We start from the raw sequence: 7363 nt of genomic DNA, 5'->3' as shown, positions 1-7363 counted from the left end.
AATATATTTTATTAAAGATTTTCAAGATGAAGTATAGGAGGCTTTAGTTTCTGTTGCTTATTAATTAGCAATTAATAATAGTGGGTATTAATAATTGGACATTATATAAAATTCTAGTAAAATAAACAGCCTAAAAACTTTGAGTATTTAATCTTCAGGTCAATTTTTCTGTCTACTGGAAAGTGATCATTTAAACCCGTGATGGAGGAAATCTATAATTCAGCATCCAGAGAGGTATGGAATCTTAAAAGGTAAAAGGTCTTGAGACTTCTTAAAAAGCCGGGAGCCATACCATAGAGCAAGTATTGCATACAGATTGCGTATGACTTGCAGAGGACAGAACAACACTCATGTTTGTCTGCAAACAGACCCAACAGCAAAGTCAAAAAGAAACCCTGGCGTGCATTTTGGTAATGGTTACTATTCTAGATTTATAGACGTTACTCCTTGTTACTACAGTTCATAAGTCTGCTTAAAACTATCCTCAGTATTTTTCTGGCAACTGCCACAAGCTGCAGTTTCTGAGTTTAGCATTTCAAAAGCCATGACACATTTTGATTTCAAGCCTACTAATCGTAATCGTCACCACTGAAAAAACAATGGAGAGAAAAAAGGAGAACACTGACCTGTAAATACAGAGCATTAAAATTAGTTCTCGTTAAATCAAAGTCCTTTTAAGTAGTATTTTTGTATTACAAGCTTGCAGAAGAGCACTTGTCTGAGGATTGACTTCAGAGTAGATCCTCTTGCCTATTGTCCACTGCAATTACAACAGTTGAGCACCCGAAAGGCTCCAGCATGGCAGAAAGGAGATGTGCAGGTTCACCACAGGGATATTGTTTGCACTCTCAGGGAATGTGACTTTGCTCCAGAAATCAATGGTGGGAACATTCCTAATGAAGCCACAAAGAAACAGCTTTGCTGTGATGGTCTACATAGAACAAAAACATGGATTAGGAGGCCTGAAATGTTTTTATATCAATGGCATTCTTAAGCCAAGGTTGAACTACAGACTTCTGCTGGCATAGCTATGTTGGTCAAGGGTGTGAAATGCATTTTTGCCAGTGTATTGTGGGAAAGAAACGGTTAAAACAAACTAAAATGCTGGAAGTGATTTTTTTTGGTACAAAATGCATCTTCCATAGAACTGATTGGCTACCATATTCTACCGTGCCATTTAAGTGCTCTGAAAATGGATGTGGTCTCATGCTTTTCACTCATGAATGTGCTGTATCTTCTTCTAACATCTCACTTCAACATATGTAGGTTTGGGGGGAGGTGAGTAGACAAACATATCAAAATACCCTTGGAATTTTTGCTTGTACCTTACATGCTGTAATCTGGAATCCAAATACTATAGCATCTGTAGCCTTATAAAAATGCTGAGTACTATGTTTCGCTCTCTCTACACCAATTACCTATCAGTTTATGAAGTTATAGATTTAATTCCTTTTCCCCTATGTGTACATTTTATTTTAATATGTCTGATTTTCCTACCCATTCCCTCCCTCTTGGCTTTTTGTGGTTTGTAATTAAATACTGTAAACCCCCCTCTTTAAGGGCCAGTGAATTAAATTCTACTGCTAGTGTAGCTTGGGGAAGGTCACCACTGCAGAATACACCCACAAATGTAATTAGAATTTTTTATCTTTTGCTCCTTCTATATATATCTGTTGAGTCATTAAGAAATGTCTTTGAAATTGTGAATTCTCTTTCATTTTCTTGTTACAGAAGTTTAAGTTGTGACTTTACAGCTGGCATTGTATTAAGCAGATTTTCAGAAGCAGAACTAGAATTCCCTTGTTTCATTTTTAAAATGAAGAAGTCTCTAATAGTTGGCAAAACACTTCTACAGAAAACAAGTAAAATTTCCTTGTATTGTACATGCCACATATTTACTAACTATAGCATTAATTTAAAAGTCTCTTAATTTTTAGTTTTATCCTGGAATTTACCAGCTTGGGTTTACCAATGAAGCAGATCAGATTTCCCACAAACTGCAGACTTCCTTCCTTCCTGTATTGTGTTACAGGCACTGGCCAGTTTCAAAATATTAAACAAACCAAGATTTTCCCCTGTAGTTTTATAACTTAACTGGTCTGCAACCGTAAGTACTTAGCAATACCAGGTACTTTATTTCTGCTATGCTGCCAAAGTCAACGTTTGTCTCTAGGGGCTCTCCTAGATTTTGATCATCAGCAATATGGGCTACATCTACGTCCAGGTTTACCAAGGACCCAAAGAGGCTCCAGGCTCTTCATTCATTCCCAGATTTCTTTCCCCTGCAAACCCTTTCCTCTCCTGCCCCACCGCAGCCCCACAGCACACCCTGACACAAACCCCCTTGTTTCAGTCTTTACTAATCCTAAATGCTCACCTCGCTGCAGAAGACCTGGAGATTCATGTGCTCCCTGAGCAGAGTCTTGACTTTTCTCCAGCTCTCTCTTCCTACACAGACCCCAGCCTGGGGACACCCTTCGGTGTTTCGGAGAGCCTGGGCTGCCCGTTCAGCTGCTGTCCCAGTGTTTGCCAAAATGCCTGGGACCTGACCCCGCTATGTCTCCTGACACGGGCTTCTGTCTCTGCCAGCACTGGGGCTGCGTTACATCTCTCTTTTCTCTCTCTGCCTTCATCCACCTTCATCCATTCTCTTCTGGTCTGGTTAAGAAGGAAGAGAATTGTGCTGGGGTTTGAAGCTCAACTTCTTTTAGACAGACATAAAAATACTGGCAATGGCACTCTGACTTCAGCAGACTCAGCTCTGACGTCTGCAGTTCCCCATGTCATTTCTGGAGACCGCCCAGAAGGCTGCCCTCATTCCTAAAAGGGATTTTGAACGACACAACCATTCACTTCTGTCCTCTACAGGCTCTGCATTAGGGAAATTACATCTTAGCAACTCTAAATTGCTTTACATTTCTTATGCACTTATGAGAGTGAGTTATTTTTCATATATATTTCGTTATAGTACATATGTGTATGCATAGTATGTGTATCTATCTATCTATCTAAGCATGCAAGAAAATTAAAAGCAGAATATTAGCAGTGAAAACAGGTCCAGATGCAGTAATTAGGAGAATATGCATTATGCTACAGAGCTAACTAGTTTGTTAATAGGTATGGAAAATGTACCTGAAGAAGTGCTAATTACCATAGCCAAACAATTTCCTGTACTGAAGAGAAGATTATATGAACAATGTTTGGTATTACTTTTACGTGCAAGTTTCAGGTATTCATTAATGTAGCAACTCTGCTCCAAAGTGTATTGACAGCTTCCATATGCTCAGACCAATAAGGAAGTCTTACTATTCATTATTTAGGCTCTGATTTTAACAATCAGCTAAACTTTATTGTGTTTACTGAAACATACTATAAACTCTAAGGCAGAAATTATCTAAGAGGGCAACAACTGAAGAAGGTGAAATAAGGGAGAAGTAGTTAAGATAAAGTTATTTGTGTGCTCCTATACATTTTAAGTATTTTAACACGTTTTTGGTACACAGCACGTACATGGCAGTTATTTCAGTTATCCCAGCTTGTTGGCTTAATTTAGCCAGAAAGTCAGGTAGGGATTTAAATTATGCATAATAGATAATAAATCCAACTAGAATACACCCAGTACATCACAACTAATACTCTTCAGTCTGAAGAATGGACAAAAGCCTTGTACATAATCTTCAGGAAAACAAGCTTTTTAATGTAAAAATCAAGTTTGCATTTTTCCATTTATTGGGTTGAACTACAACATATGCTCAAATGATCTGGTTAGAAGCCACCTGCCTTGTGCAAACCGTAACTGTTTCTGCTTCTGCTAACAACTTGTTGCATATGCATTACACTTTCCACCCGAGATTCTTAGTTAAAATACTCTGCGAAATAAGTAACAAGCAGTTATTTGGGTCATGCCCTGTTTTCTATTACTAACGCACACTCTCACTCGCTGCAGCCCTCATTCCAGGCTGGGTTTGTTAACGTGGACACTTCGGTACTTGTGGAATTCTATTACATTTTGGTGCCTTAAGTGCTTTGGTATCCTATTTCAACATAAAAAGTCATTTTATCTTTCATTAAGAACTTCCAAACGCTTAACTATCTTCTGGCTAATGCCTTGGTGATGTTTTTAAAACTTACTGAAGTTGTTTTCTGAGAGTGTGTTTTCACCACTAGAGGGTAGAGAAGTACAGCATTGGCCAGCAAGTAAAAATGCCCTGATCTACAAGGAAAATAACTCTGCTTTGTGGATTTTAGGATCCAGAGGCTCCTCCGTCATTCTTTTCAACACGACTGTTCAGACGGAGTAAAGTTAACAGAATACAGCTCCCAGGCAAGAGGTGAATCAAAACCAGATCATTACTGTGACTGCTTGCAAACAATCTTCTGCCAATGGATTTGAATATCAGGGTTCACTTCAGCCTGAGTGCTAAGTTTGCAGCACTGCGCCCGGGTATTCTCTAAGGCTGGAAAGCTGAAGCCTAGCTATGCATGAGGTAGCCTAAACTACTTATTAAGGTACACAAGTACTTTAATAAGCCTACTTTCATAAGGCTGGTGGGAGTTTTGATGAATAGTTGTCCTCTGTATCTCTGCTTTGCAATCCAAAACTCTGTGATCGTGATAGCCATTTTTGTGATGTGTTTTAAAGTCCTCTGAGAGAATTTATCTGTATGCACGAATGCAGCATCTGGGAATAGGGAGGTGTTTAAAATACAATTAGGCTGGTTTCTAACCATCTGGTGATATCATTAAAATATGGTATGTGGAGTAGTATATCACTGCAGCGTCTCAAGGTTAAACTCAGCTTCTTGGTTATACTTATCTGAAGGTTTATGCACTGTAATTAAAGCATCTGTAAGTTATAAACTGGACAATTAAATTCTAAGACAACTTCTTTTGAATGTGTAGAGCAGACACAAAATGCACAAAATGGAGGACGGTAATGTACATCCTTTGCCACTCAGATCATCTTTCTAGCATAACCCAATAAAATTTGTCCTCTACTGAAAAAAAACACAAGTTAAAACATTTTGTTGCAGACAGCTCAGATACATTCTAATGGATTCCTTAACTCTTTAGAGACGTAAATGGTGTACAGGGCTTTAGGTGGCATCCCTGGACTCAGGGTTTGTTCTATATGAATGCCTTCTAATTTCAACCTATACATGTTTCTGTTCATTCATCAATCTGAAGGGTACTAGTTCTGATGTACTGGGTATATTATGATTTGAGTTATTATATATTTTGCAGAATTAAAATCCCCACCTGACTTTCTGGCTAAATTAATTCATTTTCCTAAAGCAGTTTGAAATGCCATACTGCTTGCAAAAGAAAGACTGCAGATGTTCCATAGGCTTTGTTTTACATTTCTCAGTGACACCACTCACAGCCGCCTGGTGCTAGGACACTTGTCATCGTCACTGAGGTTTTGCAGCCCTGTGCTCCTCTTTGACAGAACTTGTAGTAGGATCCTTTGGTAGTGCTCTGCAGGGGATTTAGGGACTCCAGGGGAGCTCAACCTATCTCAGATATGAGAAGCTACTCTAAAAATGAAGAATAGATATCAATGATTAGGCTGTCAAGAGAAATTTATTAGTTCTCAAAAAGATACAATAACTGGAAAGACTTTTTTCTTTTCTGTTTTCTCTCATTACTTTGTTTTCTTCTGTAGAATAAAAAAACCTGCTCAGAAGATAACATTTTCCTCTTCCAACAAGTCATTAATTGCTATCTGACTCCTTAGGTAAGAAATGTTAGAAGCCAGTGAATCCTGTTTTAGAAGCACCCTTGTAATTAAAAGATAGGACAAAAAGTCCCCCAAATTATATGTAAAGTAAAAGACAATCAGAAGATAAATACAACTTTTCACAAAGCTGGATTTTTATATATTCAGAACAGATTTTGACTTCCTTAGAGTTTGCTAAAACCATTAGATGAAAAAACCCACTTTATTTAAAAAACATCTGCTGTAAAGAATTCCTCCTAGAAACAGTCCCCTTTCATTGCCTGCTGCCATACACATCACAGCTTTGCTTCAGCTCAGGCTGAGGCAAAGAAAAACAAAATGGGAACAGACGCAGGCCCAGTGTGAATGAATGGCCTGAACCCTGTTTATTCCTCACTTCTTATCATAGAATCACAGAATTGCTTAGGTTGGAAAAGACCTTTAAGATCATCGAGTCCAACCGTAAACCTAACACTGCCAAGTCCACCACTAAACCATGTCCCTAAGTGCCACATCTACACGTCTTTTAAATACCTCCAGAGATGGGACTCAACCACTTCCCTGGACAGCCTGTTCCAATGCTTGACAACCCTTTCAGTGAAGAAATTTTTCCTAATATCCAATCTAAACCTTGGCACAGGCTGTCTGATAAGAGTGGGAGGGGGAAGTCTAACAGCCCAAACCTCTGTGTGTGGAGCACCACCTATAGCCGGAGCACCACCTATAGACCTAGCACCCCCTATAGCTGGAGTACCACCTATAGCCCTAGCACTTACAGCTCTGGCTCTAGGTACTCTGGAGAAGAAAGGGTGACTTTAACCTACCGCAGCTGTGGGAAAAGGTTTATTCCCACCTCCTGGGTCCAGTCAGCTGCACTGACACCAGCCCTGTTCCTGAAGCAGAGCCAGAGGAAAGCAGTCACTCTATGCTGGGTGTGTTAATGCTGCTGGAAATGAAACAAAGGAGCATGACACAGATGCTATTTGGGAAGGGAGGCAAGAGCCTTTTTGGCTTCCTTGCAGTCTGAGCCTGTGGATAAGGAGATGGACCCAGAGAAAGCTGAGGATCTGCTCTCTGCTGTGCTTGTTGAGGGTGTGTGTTCACTGCAGGCAGCATTTGAGTGATTGGCATCCAGCTCAGAGAGCACATATTAGGCTTTGCTTCAATTACTGTTTCCTCATTAGTGGCATGTTCTTGGTGGTGTGCTTTAACCCCAGCCGGCAACTAAGCACCACCCAGCTGCTCACTCACTCCCCCACAGTGGGATGGGGGAGAGAATTGGAAGAGTAAAAGTGAGAAAACTCGTGGGTTGAGATAAAGACAGTTTCATAGGTAAAGCAAAAGCTGCACACGCAAGCAAAGCAAAACAAGGAATTCATTCACTGCTTCCCATGGGCAGGCAGGTGTTCAGCCATCTCCAGGAAAGCAGGGCTCCATCACGCGTAATGGTGGTGACTTGGGAAGACAAACGCCATCATTCTGAACGTCCCCCCCTTCCTTCTTCTCCCCCCAGCTTTATATGCTGAGCATGACATCATATGGTGTGGAATATCCCTTTGGTCAGTCGGGGTCAGCTGTCCCAGCTGTGTCCCCTCCCAACTTCTTGTGCACCCCCAGCCTCCTTGCTGGTGGGGTGGGGTGAAA

Source organism: Pygoscelis adeliae, unplaced genomic scaffold, assembly GCF_000699105.1.
Source record: "Pygoscelis adeliae isolate BGI_AS28 unplaced genomic scaffold, ASM69910v1 Scaffold149, whole genome shotgun sequence".
NCBI lineage: Eukaryota > Metazoa > Chordata > Aves > Sphenisciformes > Spheniscidae > Pygoscelis > Pygoscelis adeliae.
The sequence above is the reverse complement of the archived record's forward strand: the minus strand, read 5'-3'. Positions refer to the sequence as shown.